Raw genomic sequence first — 21,307 nt, 5'->3', positions numbered from 1 at the left:
GGGGCAGGATCTCTGTGAGTGTGAAGACAGCCTGATCCAGGACAGCCAAGGCTACACAGAGAAACCCAGTCTTGGAAGAGGAGGAGGAAGAGGAGGAGGAGAAAGAGACGGAGGAGGAGAAGAAAAGAACATGTTCCTCATTGGAAGAAGGAGAAGGAGAAGGAAAGAACGTGTTCCTCATTGGAGGAAGAAGAAGAAGAAAAGTGATATAGAATACAGTATTATAAAGGCATAAAGGAGAAAAGGAGAACAGGAAGAATTACATGGGAGAGCAAAATGGTAAAATAAGAGGAGGAATAACTAACACTAAAGGCCTTTTGGAAAAGCCACACTGTGGGAGCTTACACACACACACACACACACACTTTAAATGAACTTACCCACTATTAGGGGCCATATCCCAAGTAGATACCACATGCTACCAAATCAAAGCCCCTCTACTGGTGTGGATTTCCTGCCTTTGAGCACCTGGTCAGTTGGGTCCCATAGACCTTCCTACCATTGCAGGCTATTGCTACTTCTTCTGGTTACCCTCCAGAACATACCCAAATGCTTAAAACACCAAATATGAGTTGGGTGTGATGGTGCACACCTTTAATCCCAGCACTTGGAAGGCAGAGGCAGGTGGATCAATGTGAGTTCGAGGCCAGCCTGGTCTACAATCAAGTCTAGGTCAGCCAAGGCTACACAGAGAGACCCTGTCTCAAAATAAATAAGTAAATAAAAGACACCAAATACTTAAGTTATAGAATATAAAGAAATCAAGCTGGGGGCTGGAGAGATGGCTCAGAGGTTACGAGCACCAACTGCTCTTCCTGAGGTCCTGAGTTCGATTCCCAACAAGCACAGTGTGGCTCACAGTCATCTATAATGTGATCTGATGCCCTCTTCTGGCCTGCAGGTGTACATGCAGGCAGAGCATTGTATACATAATAAATTAATAAATCTTTAAAAGGAATCAAGCTGGTGCTCTACTGTAAGCTCTGTTGAGGCCTGCTCCCTTTGGGTAGCATAACTATGAGATTTTTATTTCGGACCCACCAGCCACATCATCTCAGCTAGTTGCTGATTTAAAAAAAATCTCTACACAAGGTCAGGTTTACCATAAATACCAGGTTTAGGTTTATGTTCAATGAGAGACGCTGTGGCCTTATTGTTCCCGGAAATTCCCCAACCACAAGCCCACCTGCCCCCAACTTCCAGGCACACTTTTAAGATTAGCTAGAACTTCTTGTTAGCAAAATAACGTGAGTCAGAGGTGACTGCCCTGTCCCACCATCTGCCCCCCTGTGTGAGCTTAGTTGTGGTTTTCTTCCTTAAATACTCAATACAACTTCCCCTCACGGGCGCAGTTCAGATCCTGAACTGGCTGCCTCCCTAAACTCAGAAAAGAAAATTTCCGTTTTAAGCTTTTGCATCTGAAGCAAGTTTTCTTGGCTTCCACCCCAAACCTAACATGCTCCATCCCTCCTGACTAGCTTTCATAGTAGTGGCTGGTGCTGTGCATACCCGCAGTGGAAAAGGTGTAACCAACCACTATTTTTGGTTTTGTTGTTATTTGTTTTTCGTTTTTTGAGGCAGGGTTTCTCTGTGTAACAGTTCTGGCTGTCCTGGAACTCACTCTGTAGACCAAGCTGGCCTCGAACTCATGGAGATCTGCCTGCCTCTGCTTCCCAAGTGCTGGGATTAAAGGCGTGCGCCAGCACCGCCCAGCTAACCAACTACTTTTTAGTTTGATTTAAAGACCTCTTCAGCCGGGCCTGGTGGCTCTCGCCTTTAGTCCCAGCACTCAGGAGGCAAAGGCAGGCAGATCGCTGTGAGTTCGAGGCCAGCCTGGTCTATAAAGTGAGTCCAGGACAGCCAAGGCTACACAAAGAAACCTTGCCTCCAAAACCCAAAAACAAACAAGCAAACAAACAAACAAACATTCTCTTCCTGTTCTCCATCATGGTGCAAGATCAGGGTGAAAAAGAGAACCTCCCGCCCCCCCCACACACACTAGAACTTCAGGTCCGCAAGCTCTGCCTCAGCATCTGTGTGGGGAGAGCGGAGACAGACTGATGCGGGCAGCCAAGGTGTTGGAGCAGCTCACAGGCCAGACGCCTGTACTTTCCAAAGCCAGGTACACCCTGGAGAAATGAAAAGATGGCTGTTCACTGCACAGTGCGTGGAGCCAAGGCAGAAGAAAGTTTGGAGAAAGGCCTGAAGGTGCAGGAGTGTAAATTGCGGAAAGATATCTTCTCAGAGACTGGAAACTTTGGTTTTGGATTCAATAACACATTGATCTGGGCATCAAATACGACCTAAGCATTGGTGTCTTCGTCCTGGACTTCTGCATGGTGCTGGGTAGGCCAGGTTTCAGCATCGTAGAGAGGAAGTGCAGGACAGGCTGCATTGAGGCCAAGCACAGGGTCAGCAAAGAGGAGGCCATGAGCTGGTTCCAGCAGAAATACGATGGGATTGTCCTTCTTGGCAAATAAATTTTATCCAATGGCCAATAAAAGTTTCTCAGAAATGCAAAAGAAGGAGAAGACTAGGAACCTAAAAGCAGAACCTTGATTTTCCCAATAACACGAAGACCCCTAAGCAGTTCTGTCTCCCACTGCTGTCATTTAAATAAGGAGCATGCGCTAACTTCATTTCAACTGAACAGACTCTTAATTTGTTTCTTTCTAACACCTCAAAATCCATCAGACTCTGACTTTATCTCAAGGGGAAATGCCTCAGATTCCTGGGCTACAACTTGCTGACTTTAACCACAGTAAGGACAAAAGGGTCAGAGGGAGCAGCTCCCCTCAGGAGCGACCACTGCCAAGCAGAATCCTCCCTGGTTCTCCAGGTCATCATCACACAATCTAGGAGAGTGGACTCCAGGCCAAGATGCAGAGAGGACTGCGGCTGGACTCAAGGTCCCATGCAGGGACCAGGGATGTGACAGGACACCCAGGGGCCAGAGCCAGGCCAGCATGGAAAGCAGTTGCTTTACAAGCATAAGGACTGGAATCAAGGGTCTCTGTAACCCATGAAAATGCTGGCTTTTCTCTGGCAGGCCGTCTGGGGTTTCAGCGCCCAGAAGGCAGATCCCCAGAGTAAGCCGCCTTGCCAGACCAGCTTAACTGGCAAGCTCTGGTTCCAGTTGAGAGACTGTTTTAATAAACAGGGAGGAGGGTGAACAAGAAGGATACCTGATGTCAACCTCCAGTCACGTGCGTAGGCACGAATGCACACACACAAACATGCACTGGCACATGTATATGCATGAAAAAAAAATCAAACATACTGCTAAGTGTTGAACGCTAGTCAATGACACTCAAAGCCCAGACAGAGCTGTTGTCCAAAAGTTTGCCTTTGAAAGTCTTCAAACCATAAAATTTTGATGCTAAGAATCCACTGCTGAAAAGCTATGCTTTTTAAAAAAGATTTATTTATTTATTATGTATACAGATCTCGTTATAGATGGTTGTGAGCCAATATGTGGTTGCTGGGAATTGAACTTGTGACCTTTGGAAGAGCAGTCAGTACCCTTAACCTCTGAGCCATCTCTTCAGCCCCAAAGCTATGATTTTCAAAGCCAGGAAGTAATGTTTCTAGTCTTCAAAGTTGGTGGCACAAAGGAAGAAAGTATTCATAATCGTGGGGCCTGTGTAGAGCTTTGTACACCATCCCTACTCTCCACTTACACACTGTTTTCTAACTCCTGTGACAGGAGCTTCCGCTACCTCCTCCCACAGACACAAACATCTGGGACCATTGCTTCCTTCCTCAGCTAGGGGGGTTTGTGTTGTCTTTTTAAAACAGGGTGTCCTGTAGCCTTGACGTTCCTATATAGCTGGTGGTCACCTTCAGCTTCCTCTCCTCCTGCCGCCGCCCAAGCAGTCACAAGATTTCAGGTGTGTACCACCAGGCTCCACCTCGTAGCTGCTGACCTGGGTTATCAACTTGGTTGAATCTGGAATCAATAAACTGTTCCACACTCGTTTGTGTGTGTGTGTGTGTGTGTGTGTGTGTGTGTGTGTGTGTGTGTAGGAAGGGTTCTTGATAACATCATTTCAAGCAGGTAGACCCACCCTAAATGTGGGCGGCCCCTCCTGGTGGAAGAAGGAAACTGCTTTTGTTTGTTGCCTATTGACCCTCATTGGCGCAGGCACGTTCATCCACCCTACTGTTGCCTCCTCCACCTCTACCTGGGAATTCAGTACAGGCTGAAGACCAGCAGCGCTCCAGGAACCCTCCAGGCCTTCAGCTCCAGATAGGAACTTCTGAGGACTGAGCATCATAATGTACATAATCTATGTATGTTAACTAGCATCGTTCTCAATTTTGTGAGAGTGTTGAGACCTGCTTTTGCCTTTTTGTTTGTTTTTATGTGCATTGGTGTTTTGCCTGTATGTATGTATGTCTGTGTGTGGGTGTCTGACCTAGAAGTTGCAGACAGTTGTGAGCTGCCATGTGGGTGCTGCGAATTGAACCTGGGTCCTTTGGAAGAGCAGTCCGTGTTCTTAACTGCTGAGCCATCTGTCCAGTCCTTGCTTTAGCCTTTAATATAGTGTAATTGTCGCCATTTTAATTTTTAGTTTCCATCTTGAGTATAAGGTGAAATTAAGTTCAAGTTTTCAGGGTTTGCTTTCCAATGATTATGTCTCTATGGTTTCATTTCTCAAACTTTGTATAATTTGTTACCTGGACATTTTGTAAAGTTCCTTAAATACAGAGCCAATCAAATTAAAGGCCAGTTAGAAATGCTTTGTCTAGCTAGTCAAAATGATATAATGTTGCTTCCCACACCTGGATACCTGATTGATACCTACTTGCGATTTTGTTAGCTGGTTATTAGCTGGCTTCAGTTTTGTGGTACTACCTGGTTACCGTTACTTAGTTACATTTTTTCTTATAAAAAGCCTGCCTTAGAAGCAGACCTATGTTTCAGTCTGATTCCCAAGATAGGACTGTGGCCCTGACTGGTCAGTTCTTGTTCAGTGGTCAAATAAACTTCCATCCATCTGAGTGTGGTGTTAAAGTGGTTAGTGTTTGGCAAATCTTTTGTTGTTGTTGTTTTGTTTTGTTTTTCAAGACAGGGTCTCTCTGTGTTAGCCTTGGTGCGCCACCACACCCTGCTGGGAAAGGGTTCATTTATCTTACACTTCCAGGTGACTTGTTTATCCCTGAGGCGAGCCAGGGAAGAGCTGAAACAGAGGCAGCGAAGGGTGCTGCTTACTGTCTTGCCCAGCCTGCTTCCTTATTGCCCAAGGACCACCAGCCTGGGGTGGCACTGCCCGTAGCAAGCTGGGCCCTCCTACACTCATCAAAGACACCCAAAGTTTATATTTCCATTTGTGTTCTGTCTATTCTCTAATTCTGCCTCATTTCCTAAGTGACTGACGAGACTCAGCTCTGGAAGTTCTGCTGCTGCGGTCCCAGAGGCTCTGGTGAACGGACGTCTGGGCTCTGCTGAGTCCCAGCAGGGGGAAGATACTGCTTCCTGGTCAAAAGAACGGACTCCACCTCATGCTCTGGGGGAGACGTTCTGATCTTCCCCAGAGGTTAGAACAGCACACACTGCCTGTGTCTTCTTCTTTAGGAGTTAGCTCCTCTTGGCCTGTCTCCGGGCAGAGAGATGGCTCCTCAGGAAGTCTGATTCAATTAAACCATTCTTTAAAAAAAGCGGGATGGGGGTGGGGGTTGGAATAATTACCTACCCCAACTGAAAGAAGGTACTTAGACTTTCTCAAACCCTGGAGTTACTCAGTTTAACTTCTCTCTTCTTGGCTGCTTCTCCTTTGAGATACTGGCAGCTTACAAATGGCATGGTTTCTCTCTTCCTCCTCTTCCATCTTCCTCCTGGCAGCTTTCAAGGTGAAAGCTTCTTTGAATATAGTTTTTCCTCAACCTTAGTCTTCTCCCCAAGCCCATTCTAAAAGTCTTCTATTAACAAAAGAACCAAAAGAGGGAACGTGAACACAAGCATGTGCCTGCCCGTGTGATAAAGCTGAGGACCAGAGGATGGTTGTGCGAGCACAGACTACACGACCCTTTCTTGCTTTAGAAGCTGTTGAGTAACTGAGCATAACAGGGCCACAATTTAGTCCCAGCACTGGTAGCCTAAGGCAGGATGTTTACAGGGTTGAGGCCAGCCTGGGTTATATAGCAGGCGTCCGTGTAGAAAATACGGGTTAGGATGGAGCTTGGTGGTAAAACTCTTCCTGCTCTGTGGTGAGGGACTTGCTACGTGGCTGAGGTGGAGAGCACTGGCTTAGCATTTTCGATAAGGTCTCAGTTACTCAAGGCAGCATGCTCTTTACCTGTCACCTGCCTCTTCCTAACCAAATCCTTATTAAAGTACAACAGTGAGTACTGAGAATCCACAATTCAAACCAGAAAGCACTTCACTTGGAAATCCTGGGTCCCAAGGGCATTGGAGGGTTTGAGATAGCAGCATTCCTCAGCAGAGCACTAAGGCAGTCATAACTATAAGACCCCCCCAGTTTCAGCTGGGCGTGGTGGTGCACGCCTTTAATCCCCAGCACTCGGGAGGCAGAGGCAGAGGCAGGCGGATCGCTGTGAGTTCGAGGCCAGCCTGGTCTACAAAGTGAGTCCAGGACAGCCAAGGCTACACAGAGAAACCCTGTCTCGAAAAAACCAAAAAAAAAAAAAAAAAAAAAAAAAAAAAAGAATATCCTGCCTCGGGAGTTAAGAGCATGTGCTGTTCTTCCAGAGGTTGGTTCCCAGCACCCACATGAGGCAGCTCACTGCCCCCTGGACTCCAGCTCAAGGTGATTCAACATCCTTTGTGGCCCCCACAGCCCCTCCCTCACCCCACCACTCCACCATACACAGAAAACACACACACACATAAATAAAGATCTTTTACCCAAGTGTGGTTTATGTGGTTGGCGAACAGAGTTTCCTTTAGTAAATTCCTCTGTTTGTTTGCTTGCTTGCTTTTGAGGTTTTTTTTTTTTTCCCAAGACAGGGTTTCTCTGTGTAGCCTTGGCTGTCCTGGACTCGCTTTGTAGACCAGGCTGGCCTCGAACTCACAGCGATCCGCCTGCCTCTGCCTCCCGAGTGCTGGGATTAAAGGCGTGCACCACCATGCCAGGCTAAAATTCTAGTTTTATGAGAGCTAACTAATTACAAACTGTTCAGGATGATTGGAGATACATATTAGTAGTCATTTATAAATCTTACTTGTAGTTTTATTAGATACTAGTTTAGTTAATTACAGAAGAATCTTAATTTACTTTCTTGTATATGTTTTCAAGGTTAAGCAGATTTTGCAGAGACTAGGTGAGCCAGTCCTTCAAAATTCCTGCTTCACAGAAAAGTCTGTCAGATATTTTTGGATGCCCCAATGATACAGAGAAACCTCTAGTGACTGTCCAGGCAGTCAACTCTCCGTCCTGTCTCTACTTTTAGATGTTGCTTGCCTGCACTTCCTACATTTTAGATAATATTTCCCTCTTAAGTCTCTGATGGGGTTGAAGACTAGATAGCCATAGAATTACTGTAAGCTTTAGTTTAAGACCTAAAAACATGTTTAGGGGTTGATAAATGTAAATTGTAATAAAGTGATTTAGGAAAACTTTGGACACTATGATAAGACTCAGTAGGATAGGATGGGCAGTAGAATAAATTCTCCAAGATTGTCAAATACAAATGAACTGATTCTTGTCAATGTAACTTTTACTGGACAATTCTCATAATTATTTTTGTTGTATATAATAGAAAAGGGGATATGTAATGGATGTAAAAATACATTTGTTTTCATCCCGAGTGTGGGATGGAGAATAGGCTTGTGAGAGAACAGATGATGTTTATCCATTAGAAGACGAACCACCTCATGCAGGGGGCTTGGTTTTTGCCAGCTGAAATACATCTTAGTATAGACTCTGCGAGGAGATTTTATATATATCTGCCCCAAACAGGAAGCGGGGCTTTTGGGGTCTTGGTATTGTTTGGCTCCACATTGAGTCGCTCTTAGAGAGAACTGCTCCAGAGAACGCTTTGAGGCTCTGGGTTCCAGCTGCTGCTCCAGGTTCCAGCAGCAACTTTGGTTGAATCGCTGGTCTAATGAAATCCTGCCGACTATGCCAGGGGAATCGCTCCCAGGAACTGAGTCCAAAAAGGTCTACTTCTCCTGTTCCCATTAACCTCTTTTCTCTCCTATCTAGGGTAGGTGGGTTGGAAGGTAGGTATAAGCATGAAAGAACCTCAAATAAAATACGTTTGTAAAAGGTTGAAGCCTACAATCTCCCATTTCAAGTTTGTGTAAACATGTCACCATTTGTTCTCTGTGTTGCCAATAAAAACAAACCAGCCAATGCTGAGCAATAACAGAGAATAGGGTGGGAGGGACATCCTGGCCCAGTGATGGGAGGAGAGAGAGAAGGAAGGAGAGGAGGGGTGCACATGCAGAGGCCTGGGAAGCGCCAGGAGGAGTGAGCTGGACCTAGGATGTGAGGGGAAAGCGAGTATAGAGTGGGAAATCAGAATGGCGGGGGGGGGGGGGGAAGCTGTGGTCGCATGCAGGGTTAGGATGGAATAATCGTTGCATAGCATCGTGCTGTAGGCTAATTAAAGAGATCCCAGTCTCTTTGTGTGGTTATTTGGGCATATACCTGGGTAAGGAGTAACCGCTGATATTACTAAAATGATAATTCAATATTAAATAATAATAATCATTCAACAGATAAGTGAAGCTGGGCGTGATGACGCACACCTTTAATCCCAGCACTCCGGAGGCAGAGGCAGCTGGATCTCTGAGTTCAGAGCCAGCCTGTTCTACAGAGTGAGTTCCAGGGCAGCCAGGACTACACGGGGGGGGGGGGGGGGGGGGGGGGGGGAGTAAGTGTAGGCCAGGAGCTTGATTTGGGGGTGGGTGGCCAGGAACATTCCAGGTGAGGCAAAACTTCACAGCTTAGGTAGTTCAACTTTGAAGTATTATTTATGTAAATGCAGTTAGATATTACCACGGAGACTAACAGGGTCCTTTCTGAGAAAGAAATCATCCACTGTAGCTTAACAACGTATCTTAGAATGAACCTGACCAAGGAAGAGAAAGACCTCTATGATTAAAAAAGAAAGAAAAGAAACATTGAAGGAAGAAATTGAGGAAGGTAGTGAAAATTGGATGCCCCTGCATCAGAAAGGTTAGTATCTTGTAAATTGCCATCCTAGCGAAAGCGGATCTATGTATCTAAAAGTACAACCTCAAACAGAACTCCAGGGTTATCTTTCATCGATGTAGAAGATTTTCTTAGGATTTGTATGAAAGCACAAATGACTGAGGCTATTCAAGGCAATCGTAGAAGCAAAGAATAACGCTGGAGGTGTCACACACCTGATTTCAAATTATAAATTAGATTATAGATCTACGGTAATAAAACACCATGTCGAGCCGGGCGTGGTGGCGCACGCCTTTAATCCCAGCACTCGGGAGGCAGAGGCAGGCGGATCGCTGTGAGTTCGAGGTCAGCCCGGTCTACAAAGAGAGTCCAGGATGGCCAAGGCTACACAGAGAAACCCTATCTCGAAAAACCAAAAAAAAAAAAAAAAAAAAAAAAAAAACACCATGTCACCATCACAAAACAAACATGTAGATTGGTGACAAATAACAGAAGACCCGTTTGCACAACCATAGGCATGCAGCTACTTGATTTTTTTGCAATGAAACAAAATACATTTGCGAATACAACAAGAGCTTTTCTACCAGATAGTGCTGGGCAACCTGGATTATAACTTGCAGAAAAAATAAGAAATTATGCTCTTATCTCACTTTCACAAAATCCAACTCCAAATGGATCAAGAAGCTCTACATTAAGACCCGATTCCCCGGGCTGGAGAGATGGCTCAGAGGTTAAGAGCACTGTCTGATCTTCCAGAGGTCCTGAGTTCAATTCCCAGCAACCACATGGTGGCTCGTAACCATCTATAATGAGATCTACTGCCCTCTTCTGGCGGGCAGGCACACATGCAGGCAGATGCTGTATGCATAATAAATAAATAAATCTTTAAAAAAAAAAAAGACCCGATTCCCCAAGACTGCCTGTCTGCAGGCCAGAAGAGGGCACCAGATTTCATTACAGATCACTGTAGCTGGTGAGCCACCCCGTTTGGTTGTTGGGAATCCAACTCAGGACCTTTGGAAGAGCAGTCAGTGCTCTTAACCTGAGCCATCTCTCCAGCCCTCCATTCCCCTCAACCAACGCCCCTCCCTACCCCACCCTCGCCTTTCCTCTCCTCCTCATTTGATCCTCCAGTTCCAGTCTGTCCCCAACTCTTCATAATTATATGCTGTTTTCCCTTTTTTGGAACATCCTCGCTTCCGCCTTGTCCTTGCTTTATATCTACCCTCTATGCTTATACAGAATGTATCGCGCCTATCAAAAGATTAAAAGGTAACATCTACATATAAAAGAAGACGTACCATATTTGTTGTTTTGGGTCTGGGTTACCTCAGTAAGGGCTTTTTTCCGATCCATCCCTAAGCCTGTGTATCTCATGGTTCTCTACAATACTCCATTGTGTAAATGTGTCATGTTTCCTTTATCTGTTGAGGGACATCTATGCTGTTTCTAACTTGTGATATTATGAATAGAGCAGCAACGAACATGGATGAGCAAGGGTCTTTATAGCAGGATGTCAAGTCCTCTGGGCATATGCCAGGAGTGGTCTAGCTGGACCTTGAGGTAGATGTACAGCCAGCTTCCTGTGGACCGGCCACAATGCTTTCCATGGTGGCTGTGTAAGTTTGCTCTCCTATCAACAATGGAAAAGTGTTCCCTTTTCCCTCACACCCTGACCAGCCTGAGTTGTCACTTGTTTTTTGTTTGGTTGGGTTTTTGAGACAGGGTTTCTCTGTGTAGCCTTGGCTGTCCTGGACTCACTTTTTAGAGCAGGCTGGCTTCGAACTCACAGCGATCCACTTGCCTCCGCCTCTCAAGTGCTGGGATTACCACAACCAGCTAATGATTTATGTTTTTGCTTGTTTTTCGAGGCAAGGTTTCTCTGTGTAGCCTTGGCTGTCCTAGACTCACTTGGTAGACCAGGCTGGTCTCAAATTCGCAACGATCCTCCTGCCTCTGCCTCCTGAGTGCTGGGATTAAAGGCGTGTGCCACCATACCCGGCTTTATTTTTTATCTTATATGCATTGGTGTTTACTCTGCATCTATGCCTGTGTGAGGGTGTCAGCTCTTGGACTTACAGTTATGAGTCGCCATGTGGGTTCTGGAGATTGAACCCAAGTCGTCTGGAAGAGCAGACAGTGCTCTTAACCACTGAGCCATCTCTCCAACCCCAAGTGCTTTACTGATTGACCATTATGACTGGTATAGATGGAATCTCAAAGTAGTTTTATTTTGCATTTCTCTTATGACTAAGGATGTTGAAATTTCTTTTAAGTGCTTCTCAGTCGTTTGTGTTTCATCTTTGGGAATTCTGTTTAGTCCTCTTCACCCTATTTTTAAATTGAATTGTTCCCTTCCCCCCCCCCCCAAGACAGGGTTTCCCTGTGTAGCTTTGGCTGCCATGGACTCACTTTGTAGACCAGGGTAGCCTCGAACTCACAGCGAGCCACCTGTCTCTGCCCTGAGTGCTGGGATTAAAAGCGTGCTGTTCTTTGTTTCATTTCTTGATGCCTAATTATTTTAGTTCTTTATATATTTTAGGTATCTTTTAGATATTAGACCTGTACAGAATGTAGTTGGGAAAAAATACTAAAATCAAAAAAACCAATTTATTTTGTAGCCTGCCATTTTTCCTTTGCAATACAGAAGATTTTTAGTTTCATAAGTTCCCATTCATTGCTTGTTATTCTTAGTGCCTGTGCTATCAGTGTCCTGTGTCAAAGTATTCTCCTGTGCCAGTGAGCTGGAGACGACCTCTCCCCCCCCCCCCCCCGCCCGCCCCTCTTTCTCTTCTATCCTATTCGGAGATCTGGCCTTATGTCAAGAACCTCAATCCATATGGAGTTTTGTGCAGGATGATAAATATGGATCCACTTGCATTTTTCTACACGCTCCCACCCAGTTTTCCCAGCACCTTTTGTTGAAGATGCTTTTTTTGTTCAATGTGTTATTTTTTGGCTTCTTTGTCAAAAATCAGATGTTCATGGGTGTGTAGAGTTACGTCTCGGTCTTCAATTCAATTCCACTGATCGACATGTATTTTTATGCCAGTACCATGCTGTGGTTCATCTTGAAATGAGGGCAGCGTTTTCTCCAGCAGTTCTTACTTCAGAGGGTTTCCCCTACATGGACTAGCCAGGAACATCCCTGTATTCTAGGGACGGGGAGCCAGCAACCTAGTCTCAATCTCCTGGAAGTTTTTGCAGAAAACTGCCAGGGACCAAACGGCCTGTGGCCGACCCCCACCCATTCAGCATCTGCAGCAAACATCCTGCTGGGCCACTCATTAGGCATGCAAGGCATCCGGCTTAGTCCTGAGAAGAGAGCGATCCGATCCTGAGATAACCACAGAGACATCCTGCTTTGTCTCACCTAGGAAGACCCCTCCCCTTGCAAATGTTCCCGGGGCTCAACCCTAGAAGATTTTGTACTTTACCATTTACTCTCCCCGCTTACCCCGCCCTCCCTAAAGCAGGTTTTAAAAAGCCTGCCCCCACCCTCAATAAACGGCTCTTGACAAGCTACTGTTCGCTTGAGCCCTGCGTCTCTCTCGCCCATATCTTTAACCACAGGTTGCGACCCCCCTCGGCCCCCCAATAACTGACCAGCTGGACTGGTTATGTGGACTATTTACGTGGACTAGTTAGAAAACAAAATTACATAAAGCATTTATAAAGGAAGGTAAATCAGATTTTATGCCTCTCAGACTAAGAGGAGGCACAAGAACCATAGTACTCTGGGTTTTCTTAGAAGGACAAGGAGGCGGGCTGGAGAGATGGCTCAGTGGTTAAGAGCACTGCCTGCTCTTCCAAAGGACCTGGGTTCAATTCCCAGCACCCACATGGCGGCTCACAACTGTCTGTAACTCCGAGATCTGACATCCCTACACCAAACCACATAAATTCAAAATTAAATAAAGTATTTAAAAAAAAAAAAGGACAAGGAGGACAGCTGGGTGTGGTGGCACACGCCTTTAATCCTAGCACTCGGGAGGCAGGCAGAGGCAGGAGGATTGATGTGAGTTCGAGGCCAGCCTGGTCTACAAAGCGAGTCAAGGACAGCCAAGGCTACACAGAGAGGCCCTGTCTCGGGGGTGGGGGTGGGGTGGGGGGGAGGACAAAGAGGGTGGACTCCACTTCAGTTACAAGTGAGAGTTTGTAGACAAGGAGCAAGGTTGGAAGACATGATGTATTTTTAAAAGTAACATGGGGTCAGGGAGAAGGAATGAATCTCATGTACTCTAGGTGACAGCTGGCAAAGCTGACCACTGGGGCACAATGAAGGATGCTTGGTATATCACTTACTTCCTATTACTGTGACAAGACACCGTGACCAAGGCAACTTATAAAAAATAAAGTGTTTAATTCGCCTTATGGTTAAGAGGGTAAGCATCCAGAATGACAGAGCTAAAGCAGGGCGGTGGCAACAGCCAGGAGGTCACACAGTGACCCACAAGGAGGCAGAGCATACTGAGAGTAGGTCCAATCTCCTGAAACCTCAAAGCCCACCCTCAGCGATACACCTGCTCCAATAAGGCCACGCCTCCTGTTCCTTCCCAAACAGTTCCGCTCCCTGGGGAGCAGGTGTTCAAACAGGAACCTATGAGGGCCATTCTCATTCAAATCGCCAGCCCAATCAGGTACGGGGAGCAGATGTAAAAGAACCTCTTAAGAGTATATATGTAGCCGGGCGTGGTGGCGCACGCCTTTAATCCCAGCACTCGGGAGGCAGAGGCAGGCGGATCGCTGTGAGTTCGAGGCCAGCCTGGTCTACAAAGTGAGTCCAGGACAGCCAAGGCTACACAGAGAGACCCTGTCTCGAAAAACCAAAAAAAAAAAAAAAAAAAAAAAAAGAGTATATATGTAGCCAGGCGTGGTGGTGCACGCCTTTAATCTGAGCACTCAGGAGACAGAGGCAGGCGGATCTTTATGAGTTTGAGGCCAGCCTGGTCTACAAAGTGAGTCCAGGACAGCCAAGGCTACAGAGAAAAACCCTGCTAAAAAAAAATAAAATAAATCCCTGAACAATGCATGGACAACTCAAGAAACAGAAACTGTTAATTAGTAATTATTAACAAATATCTAATAATTATTAAATTATTAATTCACTGGAGGTGAATAAATAAGGACTGGATTTTAAGCTATGCACGCACATGTGGAAGAGGACGACCTTCTGGCATCAGTTCTCTCTTCCCACCTTGTTTTAAAGGTTAGGCTTTTCTTGTTCCTGCCACTGCCCCGGCCCGCTGGGGTTTGACTAACGCTCAGGAAAATGTTCCTGTATAGAGACAGAACACTAGACACGAAGAAGGGGGCAAGTCTGCATTCTGATCAAACCTCGTTTATTGAGAATTTTTACAGAGTTTATATAGGCACAGAGGCATGGGTATTTGCATAAGCAAGGGTTGCTATGGATACCCAACTCTGGAATGCTCCAGCAGGTAGGTATCTACCTTTACAGCTGCTAATTGCAGGAGAGAAATTCCAGGAAAGTCGTGAAGGATCTGGTTAGTCAGGAAAAAGCTCCCAGAACTGCTGCTCACAGGCAGCTGGCTTTTAATCTGATCTTATCAGTAGTCCCACTGGAAAAGGAGTAGCTCGGGGGTCTGGAATGACCAGCCCCCACAATAAACCACAACAGGTGTCTAACTGATGACCTACGACAAGGTCAGCTAGTTTCTGGTGAATGGCAGACTTCTGGAGAAATAGGAACCTAGGTTCTGACAAGATGGCTGAACACTGGCCATGTAGTCCGTCCCCAACATGCCACTGGGATCTTAAGCTTCTGGCTGATTCTTCCTCTGCACAACTATTACAGAGGCTTGTGTTGCCACATTTGGCCTTTACATGGGTTATGGCAATGTGAGCAGAGGCTGCCTCTACCTCCTGAGTGCTGGGGTTAAAGGCATGCGTGCTTTACACATGGAGCCATCTCCCCGAGCCCTGAATGCACATTTTTAATCCCAATTTTCTACACTCCATTATCCTTCTGAAACCAGTAGTCAGATTTGAACGCCCTGTCCATGAGGACAAGATGGAGACTTGGTACAAAAATGGCATCTGGTTCTGCTTGGTTCCTACACAGGGACCCTGACTTGTCAAGCAGGTGCTAGGATCAGCACAATTATAGCTCTTAACCACTGAGCTCTCTCACACCATCTTTGTGGGGGCCTCTGACGTCATGTGAGTCATCTAAGGAGTCCCGTCAATACAATGGTTTCTTCATATGCTGCTCTCTGCTGCTGCGGCAGTGGCTAGATTTGAGAGGCGCTCTTCACCGTGGCTTTCCATTTGTATGGGTCTCATTTATTTGTCAACTGAGCTCAGACACGCACCGGAAAACTTTCCTCCATTTCTTTAATGTTCTGTACAGCTTCTTGGGTTATGAACTGTCTGTGTACAGTAAAGTCTACTGTATGTAAAATTCCTTGCATTCCTCACTTCTGCAGGGCTTAGCAGCTGTGTGAGTTCTCTGATGTACGGGACTTCTGACTTATGCGAGAAGGCTTTCCTGAGTTCTTCCTTCATGGGCCTTCTTGCCTGTATGCTTTTTCTGATGTGCCGTGAGTTGGCACTTCCAGTGGAAAGATTTATTGCATTCTTCACATTCATAATGATTCTCAGATGAATGAGTTATCCGATGCGCGGTAAGCTGTGACTGATGGGAAAACGCTTTACTGCAATCTGTACACTGGTAAGGCTTCTCCCCTGTATGAGTTCTCTGATGGATAGAGAGCTTTGACTTTCGAGAAAAAGGTTTCTTGCACACTTCACATACGAAAGGCTTTTCGCCCAGATGGGTCTTCCTGTGCCGATTAAGGTCTGACTTGTAGTAGAAAGCTTTCTTGCACTCTGGACATTCATGAGGCTTCTCGCCTGTGTGAGCGTTTTCATGTACATTGAGATGAGACTTCCGGAAAAAACATTTCCCACATACTTTACACTTATAGGTCCTCTCTTGTCTATGAGTTTTCTGATGTGAAGTGAGGTCCGACTTCCAGTAGTACATCTTAGTACATTCACTGCATTCATAGGGCTTGTCTACGTTGTGAGTTCTTCTGTAATGCTTAATGAGGGTTGAATTATTGCAGAAAGATTTCCTACAGTCCTTACAGTCATAGCGTTTCCCAACTCTGTGCACTGTCTCACTCTTGGTTTTCTGTAACTTGCCACAAAGTGTTTTTGCAGGCGCTCTGCCACCACAGGGCTCTGTCCCTTTGGGGACTCTCTGTTGAGTCTTTAGTTTTGCCTTGAAACAAAAGAATTTGTTAGATTCTTGAGCACTCCAGTGTTTTTTCCTAGAATGAGCTGCCTGATAGTCTGAGGTATGAATCCTTTTATTTTTTATTTTTTGGCGGGGGTGGGGAGTGGGGTGGGGGTGTCAAGACAGGGATTCCCTGTGTAGCCTTGACTGTCCTGGACTCGCTTTGTAGACCAGGCTGGCCTTGAACTCACAGCGATCCGCCTGCCTCTGCTGGGATTAAAGGTGTGCGCCACCACCACCCAGCCCCGACATATGAATTCTTAATGAAAAGTTTCTCATACTCACTAAACATTTCTGCATGGACTTTACCATTTACAGATTTAGGCTTCTTACCAAACATTAGCCACATGTTCTACATTCAGTCCTTGTTTCCACATAAGCCACTTCTTGGGCAAGGAAAATATTTCAAGCATTTACAGAATTTACTAGGTCTCTGTGATATGAAAATTCTTTATGTGTCAATAGTATCATCTTCGTATCAAAGGCATTGAAAATGCTGAATATAACACTATGAGCTTTATTGTTTTGCAAACCAAGATGCTGAGGCACCTGGTGGCCTTGCTTACTTAGGTGACAGTCACCATGTTCTTGGGCAGCCTGCATCTAATTAGGCCACCATGGAAAAAGAAGTGCTACATTCTGCCAGGGTTACGTGCGAAAAGGTTTCCTCTTCGTTCTTTGTGTGTGCATATACTAATTTGTCCATATTTGAAATATGGTTTGACTTTGAATTACATGTCTTACTTACTTCAATGTCTTCACTTGGTGTCTTTTGGCGAGTTCTTCCAAGTTGAGACAAATATATCCTGGGATTTTCCTTGCTGGTATCAATCAGAGCACTCACTTTATGAACACCTATAATAATAAAAAATGTCATGATTCCATAATAACACATGCATATTTTTATAGAATTTAAGCATAAAAGTAAAGCCGTCCCTTCACATGTTTATTGAGGCTAATTTTACATGAACTTGACAGAGCTAAAGTCATTCAGAAAGAGAGGACCTCAATTAGGAAAATGCCCTGCAGGCGGATCGCTGTGAGTTCGAGGCCAGCCTGGTCTACAAAGTAAGCCTGGGACAGCCAAGGCTACACAGAGAAACCCTGTCTTGAAGGGGAAAAAAAAAAGGCCAGGCATGGTGGCGCACACCTTTAATCCCAACACTTGCAAGGAGGCAGAGGCAGGTGGATCACTGTGAGTTCGAGGCCAGCCTGGTCTACAAAGTAATCTAGGACAACTAAAGCAACACAGAGAAACCCTGTCTCAAAAAACTAAAAAAGAAAGAAAGAAAGAAAGAAAGAAAATGCCCTGGCCAGACTAGCCCGTGGGCAAGCCTGTGGTACATTTTCTTGAATTATGTGAAAGGGCCAGTGGTTAGTGCCACCTCTGGGCAGACTAAGCAAGGCGGAGAGCAGCGTGGTCTCTGCTCCTGTCCCTGCTGAGCTACTGCCCTGACTCTGTCTGTGAAGGGCTGTGCTGTGGGTCAGCAGCTGAGAAAAACCGTTTCCTCCCTCGGCTGCTTTCGGTGTTAGCACAGCAGCAGCAACCCCAACTAAGGCACGTACTGACCTATGCTAAGTGTGCATATCTCGCCCCATAGTGGCTAGCAAACCACACTAAGATAGCAGGGTTTTAGTGCACATCTCTTTATTTTACTGTTGAAATGTAGATCGAATTCATGCTTACTGTAGGAGGCCATTAATTCTTCCAATTTTAATGGATAACTTTGTTAGTCAGAGTAATCTTGTTTTGCAACTTTGTCTCGGGGTTTAAAACACATGAGCCCATGCCTTCTAGTCAGTACAGTCTTTGCTAAGACATCTAGTGTGCTAATATGTGTGTCTTCTAAAGTAACTAAGCACATTCCTGTTTGGCCGGCTTCAGTATTCTTTCTTTTGTATTTTTGGCAATTTAATTTTAATGCCCTTCAAAAAGGCCTTTTGGGATCATGTCCATTTGTGGTTCTAAGTTACTCCCACACTTAGGTATTGGTTGGTGTGCCTAGCTTTCTAGGTCTCTAGTCTGTCTCACCTCTGTTGTGTTTCTTTTTGTTATTTTCATTCATTCATTCTGTGTGTGTGTGTGTGTGTGTATGTATATGTGTATGTGTGTGTGTGTGAGGTGTGTGCGGTGTGTGGTATCCATGATCTCTAGTAAATGTAGCATATGAGTTTTCTGTCTGGCATCTTTTCCACTTCCCTATTTCTGGACGCAGTTATCAGAAAGCCAATGTGTGTTGGCAGATTTGTCATATTTTGCCTGTTTTTTCTATAATTGCCGTATCCACTCTGCAGTTTGTACAGCAAATTGTAAGGAGGTGTCAATCTTCCCTCCTGTAGCCGTAAACTGCTGTACCACTCAGAGGAGAAAGTAAACCCAAAGAAAATGAAACCTAACAAATGTTAAAAAAGGATAAGAAAAGCAGGAGACAAAACGGTACACCGAGTATATTAAATGTCTCTGATTTCCTATGGCTACTAATTTCCAAATGTATCAATACGCTAACCATGATCACTACCAAGTCATTAATTTATATCCAACGACTGATTACATGCAAAAGTTAGAAAATGGTCATCTCAATGAAAATATAATTAAATGATGATATCTATAAATAGGAAATCCACTGTAAGCACTTGCTAACATAAAACTCCTGTCTATTTTTCCTGGCACACATTTTCCTGGCTGTCTCATCACTTATTTCACTGTGTTCTAGCTGACTGTAGGCGCTTTTGATCGTATGAAGACCACAAAGACAAGCCGGGCGTGGTGGCACACACCTTTAATCACAGCACTCCTGAGGCAGAGGCAGGCAGACTGCTGTGAGTTCGAGCCCAGCCTACTCTACAGAGTGGGTCTAGGACAGCTAAAACTACACAGAGACAAACCCTGTCTCAAAAAGAAAGAAAGAAAGAAAGAAAGAAAGAAAGAAAGAAAGGAACATTACAAAGACAGCTACCTACTATAAATTTAAAAGGAGCAGGTTTTTGAAAAAAAAAAAAAAATGTCAGCCAGGCCAGGTGGTTGCATGCACTTGTGAGTTCAAGGGCAGCCCAGTCTAGGACAGCCAGGGCTGTTGCACAGAGAAACTCTGTCTCAACAACAACAACAACAACAAAACAAACAAGCAAAACCCACAAAGCTATTATACAAAACAAGACAGCAGGACAAACAGAGATTGGGTCAAGCATCTACCCAGTGAAGACGGCTAAGAAGATCCATACAGGGACTGATTTTTTGACAAATTTAAAGAAATACACTTTAGCAACAAAACAGAGAGACAGGGTGACACCAAGAATGTTCTTTTAAAACTGGACAAAACAAACAAACAAACAAAAAAAGAAAACAAACAAACAAAAGCGCTAGAGCCACATACAAGGCTGGGCTTGTATGAAATTGGCAAAGACCGCCCACCATCCAACACGCTCTCTGCCTGCTGACATCCGCGTCCGCATTTACTCACCTGGGGAGATTCTGCACTGCTGCTTTCGCTTGGCTCCATGGCCCAAAGCCACGCTCCAACTGCAAGATCAACTTGGGTTTGGCCATGCGGGGCTCTGAAATTAGAAATAATAACCAAAGGGTGCCAGAGTCACTTACAAGAAGCCACAGCTGCACTTCCGGGCTGTTCCTTGATGAGTAAAGAAGACTAGACCAGAGGCGATGTCGTCTCTTGTCCTCACTGGCTAGAAGGCGCCCTCGTGTGGCAACAAACTGCAGGACCAGCTAACCCAGAATAGTAATTTTGGCAAAGTTTAGGAGGCTGGAGAAAGATGCTTCCAGGGTTAAGAGCAAATACTGCTCTTGGGAGACTGTCCTAGGGTTTTGTTGCTGTGCAGAAACACCATGACGGCAGCAAGTCTTACATTTATTAACTGTGGCTGGCTTACAATTCAGAGGTTTAGTCCACTATTGTCATGTTAGGAAACATGGCGGCGTGCAGGCAGACAAGGTGTTGGAGGACACCCCCCCCCAGGCAGAAGGGGACTATGTGCCACACTGGGCATAGCTTAAGCACTCCCATGGTGATGTGCTGCCTCCAACCGGGCCACACCTTCTAATAAGCCACTCCCTATGGGCCAAGCACCCACACACTTGAGACCGTGGGGCCATTCCTATTTCAAACCACGACAGGGGTCAAAGTTCAGCTCAAACCTAGCGGCTCACAGTTGCCTGCTCAACCCCAGCTCTGGGTGACCCAGTGCCTTCCAGCGTCCACAGGTACTTACTCTCACAGACACAGATACATAGCTATTAATAAGAATACGTCTTGGGGGCTGGAGAGATGGCCCAGTGGCTAAGAGCACTCACTGCTCTTCTGAACGTCCTGAGTTCAATTTCCAGCACCCACACGGCAGCTCAGAATCCTCTCACATCTTCCTGTGTGCAGATGTATCCATTACACATTAAATCATCAAATAAATAAATAAATAAATAAATCCTTTAAAAAAAAAAAACAATACATGGGCTGGAGAGATGGCTCAGAGGTTAAGGGCACTGACTGCTACTCCAGAGGTCCTGAGTTCAATTCCCAGCAATCACATGGTGGCTCACAACCATCTATAATGCAACCTGATGCCCTCTTCTGACCTGCAGATGTACATGTAAATCACTGTATAAATAAAAAATAAGTCTTTAAAAAAAATACAAAAAGAATACATCTCTAAAGTGAGCAATGATTTCTATGCAAGGAAAAAGTATTTGCTGAGGCTGAAGTGGGACTCGGCCTCACCCAGGAACAGCAGGCTGCTGTAGGTCTCCAGCATGACGTCCCTGTAGAGGGTCCTCTGAGCAGCGTCCAGGTCCTGCCACTCCTCCCAGGTGAAGTGCACAGCTACATCCTCAAATGACACCAAACCCTGAAATGACACATTTCTCTTTAGCTCAAAGACAAAACAGGAGTTCACTCACGCCTCCCCCCCC

At 45.4% G+C, this 21,307-nt stretch overlaps 1 long non-coding RNA gene and 1 pseudogene across 2 annotated transcripts; one reads left to right on the top strand and one right to left on the bottom strand.

Annotated features, from left to right (window-relative positions):
* The first annotated feature begins 1,766 nt into the window (after window positions 1–1,766).
* On the top strand, window positions 1,767–5,004 carry LOC311597784 (large ribosomal subunit protein uL5-like; annotated as a pseudogene). The gene has a single exon. The product of its transcript is annotated as a large ribosomal subunit protein uL5-like (transcript).
* Window positions 5,005–14,447: 9,443 nt separating this feature from the next.
* On the bottom strand, window positions 14,448–19,690 carry LOC311598243. Its single transcript, XR_014779521.1, has 2 exons — window positions 17,135–19,690; window positions 14,448–16,371 (listed from the first exon to the last, which is right to left on the bottom strand). It is a non-coding gene; the product is annotated as an uncharacterized lncRNA (long non-coding RNA).
* Window positions 19,691–21,307: the final 1,617 nt, after the last annotated feature.

Source organism: Acomys minous (genome assembly GCF_964271855.1).
Source record: "Acomys minous genome assembly, chromosome: 5".
In the NCBI taxonomy this organism is placed as follows: Eukaryota; Metazoa; Chordata; class Mammalia; order Rodentia; family Muridae; genus Acomys; species Acomys minous.
The sequence above is the reverse complement of the archived record's forward strand: the minus strand, read 5'-3'. Positions and strand labels throughout refer to the sequence as shown.